Here is a 15,893-nt window from a genome sequence, read left to right on the forward strand (position 1 = left end):
GAGTGTTATAGCTCATAAAGGTAGTGTGGACCCAAAGAGTGAGCAGCAGCAAGATTTATTGTGAAGAGCAAAAGAACAAAGCTTCCACAGCATAGAAGGGCTCCTGAACAGGTTGCTGCTACTGGCTTGGGTGACCAGCTATTAGTCCCTTATTTGGCCCCACCCACATACTGCTGATTGCTCCATTTTACAGAGCACTGATTGGTCCATTTTACAGAGTGATGATTGGTGTGTTTACAATCCTTTAGCAAGACACTGAGTGCTGATTGGTGCATTTTTACAGAGTGCTGATTGGTGCTTTTACAATCCTTTAGCTAGACACAAAGCATTGATTGGTGCATTTTTACAGAGTGCTGCTTAGTGTGTTTACAATCCTTTAGCTAGACACAGAGCGCTGATTGGTGCATTTACAATCCTTTAGCTAGACACAGAGTGCTGATTGGTGTCTTTTTACAGAGTGCTGATTGGTGTCTTTTTACAGAGTGCTGATTGGTGTGTTTACAATCCTTTAGCTAGACACAGAGTGCTGATTGGTGCATTTACAATCCTGTAGCTAGACAGAAAAGTTCTCCAAGTCCCCACCCGACCCAGAAGCCCAGCTGGCTTCACCTCTCAGAATTAAAATAACTTATTTTTTTTTTTTTTTTTTTTTTTTAGGTAGTCTTGCTCTGTCATCCAGGCTGCCAGGCTGGAATTCAGTGGCGCGATCTCGGCTCACTGCAAGCTCTGCCTCCTGGGTTCACGCCTCAGCCTCCTGAGTAGCTGGGACTACAGGTGCCTGCCACCACACCTGGCTAATTTTGTTTTTGTATTTTTAGTAGAGATGGGATTTCACCATGTTAGTCAGTATGGTCTCAATCTCCTGACCTCGTGATCTGCCCGCCTTGGTCTCTCAAAGTGCTGGGATTACAGTCATGAGCTACCGTGCCCAGCCAAAATTACAACTTTTTTAGCAGGTCGTGGTTTTTTTTTCTTCATGCCTTTTGATATTCCCATAATTTATCTTTTTCTAATTTTTCTGCTTTTTTTCTTGTCTAGGAAATATTTGTTGACAAATGCATTTGCTTTATCCAACAGTGCCTCCTTATCCTTGGGGAATATGTTCCGTGAACCCCCGTGGATGCCTGAAACCATGAATAGTACTGAATCTTAAACACTGTGTTTTTTCCTATGCATACGTAGTTATGATAAAGTTAATTTATAAATTAGACACAGTAAGAGAATAACAGCAATAAATAATAATAAAAGATCAACTATAACAATATACTTTAACAAAAATTATGCGAATGTGTTCTCTCTCTTTCTTTTTTTCTCTCAAATATCTTATTGTGCTGTACTCATTTATTTTCACTCTGTGGTTGACCACAGGTAACTGAAACCTTGGAAATTGAAACCATGAATAAGCGTGACTACTGTATACACCGTATAGACAGGGGATCTTACAATAGTCTGAAGGTATTGCCTAATCAAATTTCCAGACAAATGGCTTCCATCCATTCAAGCCCAAGGCCATGAAGATGCAATAAAAATAAAACAGACTGCAGCCACAGTCTCCCTTACTCAGAAATAGTTTCTCTCACTCTTACTTAGGCTTTCTTTCCAACCGACCTCAAGTTCACCTAGGCTGTATCAGAGTCTTCCCACCTGACTTGCTCCGCTCTCCAACTCTTTGATTCCTTTGTATGATCTTTGTTATTATACAAAGTGACCAAGCAATTGAACATACACAGTTATTAAGATATTTTTGGTAGTGATTTTGGCATAAATGTAGCAGATAGTGAGAATAGGTCTCTTCTACCACAACTTTGCTACCATGGTGTGATAAAATCAAGTCTCAGACAGGAGGCCACCATAAATACTATCGTTTCTTAAACATCACTTAGTAGCAACACAAAATTGCTTTTCTGTGATCTCGGTGACTTTCCAGATCTCTCTCTCTTTTTTTTTTTTTTTTTTTTTTTAGGATCTGGTTCTCTGACCCTAACTAAAAACAAAACTAACAATATTCCAGTGGCAGCATTCATTATAATATTGAATATTATATCTATGAAATATTGTAATTATACATTCAGCATCGGGCAATCTAAATTCCCCAAACATGTCAGTTACCATGCGCTATTTAAGGAAAGATACAAATGAAGAGATTACTAACTTTTCAAAGCTTGTTCATGAAAATGTTAAAGCTCTGTCTTCCTAGAATATTTTAATCAGCCTATTTATTTGGATGCCAGTAATGTTGCCAATGAAAGCACATTTCTCACATTTGTTATGCCTCCGGTGGTAGTCAGAGAAAATGATATCTCAAGATATCTCTGAAGTGCAAACTTTTGACTGACGTTCTCAATGTATGCATTGCTGTTTTGGATGTATCTCCACCTCTGGCAGAGAAGATGAGAACTTACACATGTTCATCTTTTTGCAAGTCCACATTGAAGTATTTTCTAGTAAATTACCACTTATTTAGTAGTTGTTCAGACTTTAAAATAATGTCTCTCTAGAATTCAGCTTCCTGCATATTTCCCTCAACATTGAAATGTATGGGATACTGGCCCATGCTATTCTGCTTAGGACTCCTGTCTGGCTTGGAAGGAAGGATAAGATGGAAAGAGATTGTGGTTGAGATAGCTGGTGATCACCAGATCTGTTTATCCTCTCGTTTCTGGGAATATGGGCAAACTTTCCAGTCCCCCTTGCAATTAAGTTATAGCCATGCAACTAGCCAAGGAGCTGTGAGTGGAAATTGCAGTTGTGAAATTTATGAGTCTTTTTCCCTTTTTCTGATAGCCACTCTTTCTGACACCTTTCAAGAATTACTAAGACAGCAAAAAATTTCAGTTATATATTCATCAGTATTAATTGCTACGTTTATTTCACCAATTACTTTTGTTCTACATTTTTTAAAAACTGGTTTATTTTCTTCTCCATTGTGCTGAAGCAAAAACAATTTCAACTGGAACAAGCTTTTGCTTGAAATAAATTCATAATGACAATTTGCTGACTCTTGGATATAAAAACTATTACATGATACCTCAGGAGTTAGAACATGAGTATTTAACAGAATCTACGAATTTCATCAGCTAACTTCTCCAGTATTCCAGTTACCATGCTTCTCCTAAGGCAACTTTACATCTGTATAATAGTTATAATAAGATATTTTACTTTAATATCATAGGATTGATGGACACACACACATAGATATAAAATTATAAAAACTATATAGTCCCAGTTTTTTCAATACTTCTACAAGGCAACAGGTAAGTCAGGGAAATCTATAGAAGTCATAATATCTAAAGTAAATGTTTTTTGCAGCAAATATTCATTGGGTGTCTATCTGTGCAATAATCTGAAATAGCTTTTTTGTTTAAGATTTTGCTCAGTCTCACCCTAGAATTAAATTATGGAGCCAAAAAAAGGTGCCACCAAGTATGTACAGTGTCAATTATGTACTCATTTAGTTTTAATAATTTCCAGGCACCTGAGTGTTGAGTGCCAGTCACAACAGAAATAGGTTTTGTGGGCAAATGATTGATCTTGGAACCAGATTCTTGAGGAGAACCAAGAAAGAAATAAAACCTTATTTTATTGATATCTCTTATTTTTCATATTATTCCAGTATTGGATTGTAATTTTTAATGCTTTCTTATGGTAAGCACTTATTTATCAATTTTACTGGTTCTCTAGCTTTCCCAGAACTATTTTTTCTTTATTTTGCTTATTTTTAGAGCAAAAAAAATTTTTAGATTTGATATGTGGTCACTGAATGTCCAAAGGACTTAATGCAAACACAAGAAAAATATTCCATACATGAAATTTGTTTTACTTGAGGTTTTTTGTTTGGGTTATTTACTTTTTTTCTGATAATTTTCTTGGAAAAGGAGCATAAGATGTGACAATTTGAGGAAGTAGCTTGTCAAATGATGTTTTTTATGCCCTCTTCATTTATAAGTAGCTCGATATATACTTCTAGATTTACTATATATTTATTTAGAATGTTTGGGTTTTATATTTCCTAAAACATACTTTTATGATATTTTTAAGAAATCATCTTTTTCTGTTTTCTATCTTTTGGTTCTGTTCTTCTATTTCTTTAACTTCCATTTATTTTGGCAGTTTTGACTGTCTACATTGATTCTATTCCCTACAATTTCCTTTCTCAAGTTTATTTGTTCTCACTCATATTTTTCATGTTAGAACTTTTCCTTGAATGTTTGGTGATTAATGGCTTCTGTTAATGAATAAGACATCAAAGGTTGAAATAAAGCTCTTATAAGTCTTGACAGGGCTTCCGACTGGTGGAAGCTATGACCTGAATGTTTGTGTCTCCCTTACTGCCCCCAAATTTGTATGTTGAAATCCAAGGTGATGGTATTAGGAAGTAGTGCTTTTGATAGGTGTTTAGCATATGAGGGCACAGGTCTTGTGAATAGGATTATAGGATTCTTATAAAAGAGACCTCAGAGTTGTAGCTGGCCTCTTGTACATGTGAAAACACAGTGAGATGATGTTATCTACAAATCAGAAAATGAATCCTCGCCAAACAAGGAATTTGATAGTACCTTGATCCTGGGCTATCCAGCCCCCAGAATGGTGAAAAATATATTTCTGTTTATAATCCACTGAGTTTATGGTATTTTGTTACAGCAGCCAGAAATGGACTGAAACAGTGGCTGTCCTTACACGATTTTGGGGCAAGTACACACACACTTCTTTGAAGGATCTGCAAATAGAAGTATCTGTATAATCATTTTGGGTAGCTAGATTCTCCAAGGAACAATATACCAATTTTCAATCTGGAAGGTAAAATCCTGCCTGTTGTTTTGAGAGCTTAGGGGAAGCAGTTGACAATGGTTTTCATCCTCATTTGACTGTCCTTTAATAAGGCAATTATTGCTGCTCTCAGCTAGTATTGGTGACTATAATTTGTTTTGTTTCAACTTCCCATAGAATGCATCTCTCACCCTTGGCTAGAAGGGAGAAGAGTTAGTGGCCTAGAGTAAGGCCTGGGCAACAACATTTCTGGGTCCTTTTCATCAGTTCTTCCATATTAGATACACCTTCTGCATGTGTGTGCATTACAGGTATCACGTGTCTCCAATTACTCAGCATTTGGGGCAGGGTTCTAAAGAGGGAATTATTAACTTTGTTGGCATCTCTCCTTTAAAATAGGTTTAGATTTCAATTTTATGTTAATTTCAATAGCCTATATATCTTCTGGTTTATAAGAAAAAATAAATGTTTTTCTTTATTTACTTATTGGAATGTGCAGAGAAAAACGTGTGACCATTATGTCCTGTTTTAAATGCCCCATTTTATTTATTCATTTATTTATTTTGACACAATTTTTAAGATAAGAATCCTGTAGTTTTATGGCTAGATATAATTTTTTTATCCTGAGCCACATTCTTTAACTTTCTTTTTGCACTGGCCTCCCGAATTGACCTATTTTTTATTTTCTATATTTCAATTGCTTTATGCCCTAGTTTAATGGTTCACGCTCACATAAATATGTTTATTCTTTCAACAAATTTGATTTGCTATAGGCATAAACAAATACCATATATATCTTTGAGAAACTGTCCGTATAATTAAGCCCAAGTCCTGGAACTAGATCTCTTACAGACTTTTTTAATCATTTCATTTTGAAGGACTGTAAAAAAAAATGTGATTTCAGTTTCTTCCTCAGGCCCTCTGTGATGTCACATAAAATTTCACAGTATCCTTACTTTTAATGGTTAGAAATGAGCCTAATCTTTAAAAAACTTACTCCATTTTTAAGTTCCTGTTGCAGTAGCCAGGCCAAATTAAGGTACTATATCTAAACACACCCAATAGTAAGAAAGTTGCTCTGTTTGGGGAAAGTCAGTTACATAGATGCTTTAACTGGTGAAATAGGTTTCCTATGTTGAGTAAAGAGTGGGATAAGGAAAACCTGCAGGCAGTGAAACTAATAACATTATCATTATTGTATTGTCTAGTAAACTTTGGTGAGAGTTTAGAGCAAGGGTTGGCAAACATACCATAGCTCAAATCTTGTGGGACACCTGTTTTGTAAATAAAGTTGTATTGGAACATGGTCATGCCATTTGTTTATGCATTATCAATGGCTGCTTTTGTATTAAAACAGCAGCAACAGAGACTGTCTGGCCTTCAAAGCAGAAAATGTTTACTATCTTAATTAGTTTCTTAATCCCTGAAGAGGAAAGATGTATGAGGAGGCAGAGTGAATAGTCTTTAGCTCTTTATGATGTGTTTTAGCTAAAGGTTCTAAAAGAAATCACTAGCTAGAATAAGTGGGTGGATGTGAATGAGGTATGTGTTAAACATGAGAATATATTCCCTTGAAGACTCCAACTTCAGGGAGTGTAATTGATCAAGGGCACTAATGCTGTTCTCAGAAATCAAATGGTTGAGTTTTCTCTGAGCCTATGAGGCCACAGTGCCCAGAAGATGCTCCCAGCCAGTGATGAAAATGACAAGGATAATACAACAGTTTATTTCTGAAAGTCTCAGGACTCCTCTGATGGCTGACTCCTAGATTCTGCTTTGGTCTTCCCTAAGTTTCCTCAGTGTTGTTGATGGCCTATGTGGCTTGCTCCTGACCTACCTCTGTGAAGCAGAGTAAGACTAGCATCAAATTTTGAAAGTTTTCCTAGCCTTTTCTGGTTTCCTTCACATTTCTCTCATGGGCATTTTCCCTAACACAATCCTTTTATATGAAACCTGTGTTAGAGGACCAAGAATAAAACAAGCGCTTGCAGGATTCCAGTTGGGAATGTTAAATACATTTCTTGTGCTTTTATCTTGTTCTTTGGAGCTAAGAAAATGTTTCCAAGAGATATATTATTTGAAATATTCAGCATAAAGTCACTGGTAGTTGAGTCCATTATGCATAATAATACCAGTCAGAGATACAGGATGCTATGGTTTGAATGTACTCCCCCCAAAATTTAGATTTTACCAATATTATAGTATCGAGAGGTCAATCTTAATAGTATTTAAGAGGTAGGTGATTGGCGCATGAGAGCTTCTTTTTTTGTGAATGGGATTAGGTCTTCTTATAATGGGGTTTGATAGGGGAAGTTGGTCCCTATTTGCCTTTCCACCTTCTGCCATGTGAGGACACAGTAAGAAGGTCCTCACTAGACACCAGCACTTTATATCTTGGACTCCTCAGGTTCCAGAACTGTGAGAAAATAAATTTCGGTTCTTAGTAAATTACCCAGTCACAGATATTCTATTATAGCAACATAAATGGTCTAAGATATAAAGAGAGAAAAGGGTAGAGAATAGAACTTTGAATAATATAAATATTTTAGAAAAATATTTATAATTCACCCCCAAAATGTTATATCCAAATGATGTTTTCATTGTTCGTTAGTTTTAGTGTTCTCAAATATGTATTTAATACATATAATTAAAATAGTGCCAGAAGAACTTTATTTTTGATAAAGGTATTTTTAAAATGATACCTAAAAAGTATGCATAATGAATCAAACATAGGTAATATTGCAGATATATTTTAGTTTGTAATTTTATTTCTGTGTTTTAAAAATAATTTGATTTATATTAGATAATTATATTAGATAATTATTTTCATCATAGGTATTTTATAGTATTACAATAATTAACAATTAGAATTACTTGCCAGGGAGTACTGTAATTATTAGATTTATGTAACTCTTGTGTTGATTAATAGAATATGCTAATGACAGATATTCCAGATAAATTCAGGAAGCTGTTCCAAAGCTGGGTGGTTTCCAAGTGAAATATTCGTGGAAAGAAGACAAAAGAGAAAGCAGAGAGGCATAGCTGATTTGTGTTAAAAGTGGAAAGTTGGCTAAAAGGAAATTAAGAAATTTTCTTCACTATGGTGAAGAAAAAATGTAACGACTAGCCACTAAAATACATTCTTCATGTTTGCAGTTTTTTAAAGATAAATGCTTTCTTATAAAATATTATGTATTTTAATATTAAAGAAAAGATTGCACCAGACAAAATGAACAAAGAGATGTTGGTTTTATTCCAGTACTGTTTTCAGCAATAGGCAAGAGAGAATATAGACGACGTTTGGACACTCAGCTCTGCTGAAGCAAAGGGCAGGAGACATTAAGTGCTGGAGTTGGGAAATTGTAGGTCATCTGTGTTTAATAATTGGCTTTACCCTACCCAATTAGGCCTTACCTAATTTCCTTACCCAAGGGAAAAGTAAATGTTCTTCTATTTTCATTAAGGGTGATAGTTTTACATCTTGGAGCATGGTGGTTAAGAAAGCTAGTCTCTTGCGAGAATTGATAGCAAACGCATTTAGTGATTACTAGATGGATCCATCATTCAAAAATGTATTTAATCCATACAACCACTAGAGAGATGGTATATATCTTATTCCCATTTATAGATAAGAACATGGAGACATTTAGAAGTTATACGACACATAGAAAACTGAGGGAAGTTAACGGGAGGTTGAGGCAGGAGAATCCCTTGAACCCAGGAGGCAGAGGTTACAGTGAGCCGAGATCGTGCCACTGCACTCTGGCCTGGGAGGCAGAGTGAGACTCCGTCTCAAAAACAAAAAACAACAACAAAACGGAGGGAAGTTAAGTCTGGCTTTAGAGTTGTGATGTCCAATATGTAGTGCCACTTAACACTATCACATATTGCTATATAGATTGGAAATAACTAAAGTTAAATAAAATTAAATGTTCAATTCTTTAGTCAAGCTACCCATCTTTCAAATACTTCATATCACAAGTGGCTAGTGACTATCATAGTGGGCGGTGCGGACAGAATATTTCTAGCTTCTTTGAAAGTGTTAGTGGACAGCACTGCTAGAGCCTATAGCCCCGGAAGAATTCTACCTCGCCACAATGAAAACAGCAGTGTCTAACACATAATAGGTGTTCCATACAGGTTTGTCTCTTTCTGTTCTTTAGAGAAAAATGAGCTTTTCTTTCAATGAAGTTTTATTGATTGATTGATTGATTGATTGATTGAGATGGAGTCTCGCTCTTTCGCTGAGGCTGGAGTGCAGTGGAATGATCTTGGCTCACTGCAACTTCCGCCTCCCGTGTTCAAGCAATTCTCCTGCTTCAGTCTCCCTAGTAGCTGGGACCACAGGCGCCCACCACCATGCCTGGCTAATTTTTGTATTTTTAGTAGAGACAGGGTTTCGCCATGTTGGCCAGCGTGGTCTGGAACTCCTGACCTCAAGTGATCCACCCGCCTCGGCCTCCCAAAGTGCTGGGATTATAGGCATAAGCCAGCGTGCCCGGCCTTCTTCCACTGAAATTCTTCAAAGAAAAAGTTATACACATTTTCAGCCCGCAATATTTTATTGAACGAGTAAACTCAGGTTAACTGTGAAACCTAGTTCATAAATGTTTCCTGAGAATGCAAAACTGGAGCATTATTTTTCACTTGTATGGGAGTCAACAGCTAATAGGAAGCAGTGACATCTAATCTGGTTCTCCTCACTCATGCTGCCAGAACGAAATAAACTTTCATCAAATATGTCATTCAAAGGTACTACAATTTCATCATGTAACATCTTCCAAACATTGCTTTTTCTGTTATTACAACAAGTAGAAAATGAAATTCCTGCTATCTGTTTCATCGTGTTTAATTTTTGTATTTCAGGAAATTGTGTTTGTTCAGCTATTTGCTAGCAGAGCTAAATATAAGTTTGCTTGAAAATTGAATTGCAGAAGAGCTTTTTTTTTTCTTCAAGTATGGATTCTGATCTGTAACAGCCAAATAAGAACTATTTCAGGTCAAATTCTAGTGCAGTGCTGAAGTATTTCTCTGGTCTCAGCAATTTTTTATCAAAGGCAATAATTCAAATTTTTAGTACACTGAAATCATTTTCCTATATGTACATTTTAAATTCTTCCCCAAATTTCTGACTGCTTATTAATCTACTTTTGTAATTTGGAATAATTTCCTATGATATCATTTATTAGGTAAAATTTGGGCAGTCAATAAAACTATTAGTCCATTAAACAATTTTAACTGGGCCTTCAATTAAGCAAATAACTTTGCCTGCTGTCTAGTTATGCTTCTAAGAAGTCAAACTTAATTTAATTTTAACAATGAAAATAAGGATTATATTATTAATTGTTTTCCTTTTGAAATCAATTAGTCTGAACATAAAAAAAAATGACAAAATTGAATATAAACTGGCATGGCTATACCAAACAATAAAATCGTATCTCCTCAGGCTATTGACATTACCTGTGGCAACCTCAATTCAAACATCACCTTACGTTTAGTGCTTGTAATTCCTAAGGCAAAATGACAAGGAATAGGACTCTGAAAAGAAATTGATTCAGATGGGGTGAAATTCATCAGAAAGTAAATGTCTTAGTTCCTTTGTGCTGCTCTAAAATAATTTTACAAACTAGGTAGTTTATAAGAACAGAAATTGATTTTCTCACAGTTCTAGAGGCTGGGAAGTGGAAGATCAGGTCACCAGCAAGTCTGATGTCCAGTTAGGGCTGCTTTCTCTGCTTTCAAGATGGTGTGTTGTTGCTATGTCCTCAATGTCCTCACTTGGGAGAAGGCAGAGGGGCAAAGGAGCTGATCTGCATGAAACTTCTTTTAGAAGGGCCTTAATCTCATTCTCAAGGGAAAAATCCCCCATGACCTAGTCACATTTTAACTACCACACTTTTTTTTTTTTTTTTTTTGAGACAATGTCTCCCTCTGTCACCTGGGCTGGAATGCAGTGTCACCATCTTGGCTCACTGCAGCCTCCACCTCTCAGGTTCAAGTGATTATCCTGCCTCAGCATCCCTGAGTAGCTAGAACTACAGGCAAGTACTACTATGCCTGGCTAATTTTTTTATTTTTAGGAAAGACAGGATTTTACCATGTTGGCCAGACTGGCCTCAAACTCCTGACCTCAAGTGATCTGCCCGCCTCGGCCTCCCAAAGTGCTGGCATTACAGGCATGAGCCACTGCGCCCAGCAACTACCACACTTCTTAATTCTATCATATTGGCCATTGAGTTTTAACACCTGAATTTTGAAGGGGACATATTCAACCCACAGCAGTTAATATTAATAAATGTGGTTATGTCAGCAATTTTTAATTTCCATATAACCCTAAAGAAATTACCAACATGACATCTACATTTGTGGTGCACAGATGGAAAAAAACATTAGAAGCTATCCCTCATCCCTTTTGAATTTAAATAAAAAGCAATATTGATTCTTAAATGCTATTTTTACCTGCTGAGAACTATTTTTTTAAAAATAACCCAACAAGCGTTTTCTTTTACTTTGCCTTTGTGCTTTCACTATGTCAAGCACAGCCATATTAAAAGAAATAAAAAGGTGCCACAAATGTGATGGGCTTCAATCCAGTGTTTCCAATATCACCAAACTTCTTCTCCTTATCAATTAATTATGGAATAACATTAATTTAGTAACCTATTAGAGTATAGGTATAAAGTTATCTTTGTTTCAAAACCAGGTTATATTGTTCTCCCATGCCAAAAATAGAACTATATTGTACAACTGTATCTGTTAACTAATGCTGATCATCTAGATCTGATTTTATATTTAAGCATCTAATTTTCTGTGTATCAGAGTATGTTTTTCATCTGTTTATAGTTTTTTAATAGCTATAATAAAAAGAAAAAGCAAATACGCATTTGCAAGGAAATATTTAATTTCCTGCTAGAATAGCCTCAAATGGGAATATCAAGGCAGTAGGAATACTTTAGTCAGTAGCTTTAATATCTTGAAATATATGAAAGCAAATAGCAGAGACTATTGGTAAAAGTTCCCTCTTCCTCAGTCTGAAATTTAAAAAATTTATTGCTGGAAGAAATATTTGAGGTTTCATAGCCTAACCTTCTCCTTCTATAAATAAAAACATTGACTTTGCATGGTGGCTCAAACCAGTAATCCTAGAACTTTGAGAGGCTGAGGCAGGAGGATTGCTTGATGTCAGGAGTTCCAGACCAGTCTGGGTAACAAAATGAGACCCGTCTTTAAAAAAAAAAAAAAAAAAAAAAATGAGCTGGCTACAGTGGCATGCCTGCAGTCCTAACTACTGTGGAGGCTGAGGAAGTAGGATCACTTGCACCCAGGAGTTTGAGGCTGCGGTGAGGTATAATCACATACTGCACTCCAGCCTGGGCAACAGAAAAAAAACTTTTCTGTTTTTTTTTAATCTCAAAAAAAAATGATGATAAAAACATTGAGGCCAGTATGCATAAATTATTTTAAGATTATAAAATACTTTTATTATTTTCAATCCTTCCTATTTAGAAGGGGATAAACATTTGCAGAAATATACATTTTCCAAGTTCTGGTGTACAGGAAAAATAGAAGAGTCATGCAGAAGTGATTTGGTGCTATAACTGAATATAAACCTAATTTTCTAAGTAAGCAGCTGATACATTTTTTGGGGAAAGGGGACTATAAATCATTTTTTAGGTGACCTTGGCAACAACCATGATTATCATTCATAGCAGCATTTGTGCAGAGTCTGGAAGATGGTCAACCAGATGCAATTTTTTCCCAAGCACAACCATCCTATCAAAATCTAGCATATATTTGGGTTAAAGAAATGTTTGTGCCCTTTCAAGGTTCATATTGCATGAAATTCTTTATTGCAGTATAATTCCTTTTCTCCTTTACCACACTAAATTTTAAGGAATGTCCTGTTCAATTTCAAGAAAAGGACAATACTTTAAGATCCCCACATCCATTAATAAGTACAATTAATTATTTATAAATTATACATTTCACAGCATAAGATGGTAGGTTAGCATCGATTCTTCTAAAACACGGAGTAAAATATAAAATAAGATGCTTTTATACCTCCCAGTATAAAGACTAGAGCCCTGAACCATGGAAATTATGCAGCTACGTTTTTCATGTGACATTGAAGAAAGGTCCAATTTATATTGAAGCAAACTGTCTAGAGTGGTCCCTGAGAACCATGGGAAAATCAAGATGTTGTTTAGTGTTGGACACAACACAAAGGGAGAGATGGAGTTTGAAGAAGCTTAATTTGACCCACCCAAAAGAGTAAGGTATTAAAAAGGGAAGGAAGAATGGCCAATAATAGTAATAAACCACTGGAGAGCATTAATGACAGTTCCATCACTTATTATGTTTTAGCTGAAAGTAAACATTAGTAGTTATAAACTCTCCCCAGATGCAAATGCAGAGATTATTTTTAAAACAGTATTTTCCTTTCATATCATGAAGCAATCTGTTCACATTCTTTTAACTAGTAGTTTTACCTGGACAAAGTAATTTGTCTTGCTTTAAAGTAGCATTGTTTTTACTTACACAAGTTCAGGTATGCAGTGAACAAATGTTCACACGATATTGATGAACCATCTTTGTATTGTTTCTCTCTATAATTTCGATAACAATGCATAATTTCCTTGTAGATTTTTGAACCTCATGTGAATTATTAAATGAATTTTAATTTTTTTTTGAGACAGGGTCTTATCTGACATTTGGGCTGGAGTGCAGTGGTGTGATCTCGGCTCACTGCAACCTCTGACTCCAAGGCTCAAGAGACCCTCCCACTTTAGCCTCCCAAGTAGCTAGGACTACGGATGTGTGCCACCACACCCAGATTTTTTTTTTTTTTTTTTTTTTTTTTGGTAGAGACAGAGTTTCGCTATGTTGCCCAGGCTGGTCTTGAACTCCTGGGCTCAAGCGATCTGCCTGCCTCAGCCTCCCAAAGCGCAGGGATTACAGGCATGAGCCACCACACCTGGCTAATATTTTCTTTTTAATACCATTTCAACAAGTTTTTATTTGTACTCAGAAAATAAGATTAACTTAGATAAAGTCAACAACTTGAATATCATATGTTAAACATACACACTCCACACTTGAGACAATTTATTCAAGAATAACCTTTAAGGTTCAAACAAACTGATTGTCTTGAATGTATGACAATTATAAAATAGTTTGGGGTTTTTATTCTTAATCAGTTAATAAGCTCATCTTGGCAAATTTTGTATTTTACTCAATTTCTTTTTCAAGATCTAAAAACTTTGAAATAAAAATTGCAATAATTGGTGCTTTTAATTATGCTTATTTTTCAGAGTAAAAAAGCAATAATGTATGTGCAGGGTAATACAAACAATAGAAAAAAAACAAAGAAAATATGTGTTCTATTATGTCATGCCACAGATATAAGACATCTTTTGGTATGTTTCCTTCCTAAAATAGATTCAAAAAGAGATAAACCAATCATAACTTTTCCTTTAGTAATATAGGATTTTCCTGTATCGATAAGTGTTCTTGGTAATCCCAAATTATCTCATGTTTTCTAATGATAGGGGATTGCAAACATGTATAAAAACAGACTAATTTAATGAACCTAAGGTACTCATTGCTCAGCTTCGGTAGTTATTAAGCATATGGTGAATCTTGTGTCCTCTATATCCCTAACTACTTGCCTGTCATGATTATTTCAAAGTTAAATCTTGACTTTGTGTCATGGGATCTCGATATTTGATAGCTGCTAAATAATATATTTCTTCTATTTGCCACATTTTAAAAACTGTTCTTTTTTGTTATATATCTTAATCATCTTCAATATCTGTAATATTTATGTATGACTATTTTACATTCTTTTAAATTTAAAAGGTGAAAAGACAGAAATTACTAGTGAAAAAGAACACATGTGTTAGAGTAAAATTAGTGTCAAATTGAAAATTAGTAGGAGTTTGACATTGGAAATGTCATTTCTTTAAGCCTCAGTTTTCCCATCTATGAAATGGGATTTAAAATACTGTACTAGTTAGCAGAATTGTTGTAATTAATAAAATACATACATGTGTTTCCTGGCACAAACAGGTGATATTTCCTATTGACTAATTTTATCCTTTACTTTCTGGACATATTCATGGGGGAAAAAGTAAATCTGATAAAAACCTCTTATTACTCAAGCATTGAAAATAATAAAATAACTTTTTATGAGTGTAACTATGGATTTTACAGTGTAAATCAGTGGGAATAAATTTATTAATACTTCTTTATATTTTTGTATTCAAATTTAGCATTTCAGATAAATTACACCAAGTGATGATTCACTGAATTTTAATATAAGTGTGCTTAAATATAAGTGCATTATATTTGATAGAATATCTTAGTAATTTATATTTTATTTGGTTCTGTTGATGGATAACTATAAATTAGAACATATTGCTATAAATCATTTGAATTTCAATCTATTACCAGAATTCTGAAAATCAGGGAAGGCGTTACTCTATAGTTATTTCAGTAAAAATATTTTATGATACATGAAATAGTCCTTTAGAAGTTTTACAAATTGTAATAGAGGCTTTTATACATGGAAACAATCTCTAACATGATAAAGTTGATAATTTGAAGGATAATTTATTATAAAATGTAAATGTGCCTATGATTTTTCTGAGAACTAATAAAATTGAATTTTGATAAATTGACTTAAAGTAACACCCTTAAAGGAACAAAGAGTGATATCGTTGAACATAATTGAACACATTATATTTTTGCCCCTTGTAGAATGTGCTGTTTTAATGGCTTATAAATACTGTCAAGTATTCATATTATAGAGAAAATGATTACAATGGATTTAGAAATGGCAAATAGCTCAATTGAAGCCTAGTAGCTATAGACTGGAATGCTGGTTGGACCCAACTAATAGCATGCCTGTAAATAAATTATTTACACTTTGTCACCATCATTTATCTATCTATCTATCTATATTTTTAAAGCTGGGTCATTTAAATGCTTCTTTAAGTCCTTTGAACTATCAACATTGAAAAGTTGGACACTTCTTCCCTATGTCTAAATGGTCTTTTTATAGGTTTTCTATAAAGTAGTATCTTATAAAACTTCACTAGAAGTGATTTTTTAAAAGTCTCAAGAAA

This window comes from Gorilla gorilla, chromosome 14, assembly GCF_029281585.2.
Source record: "Gorilla gorilla gorilla isolate KB3781 chromosome 14, NHGRI_mGorGor1-v2.1_pri, whole genome shotgun sequence".
Lineage (NCBI taxonomy): Eukaryota > Metazoa > Chordata > Mammalia > Primates > Hominidae > Gorilla > Gorilla gorilla.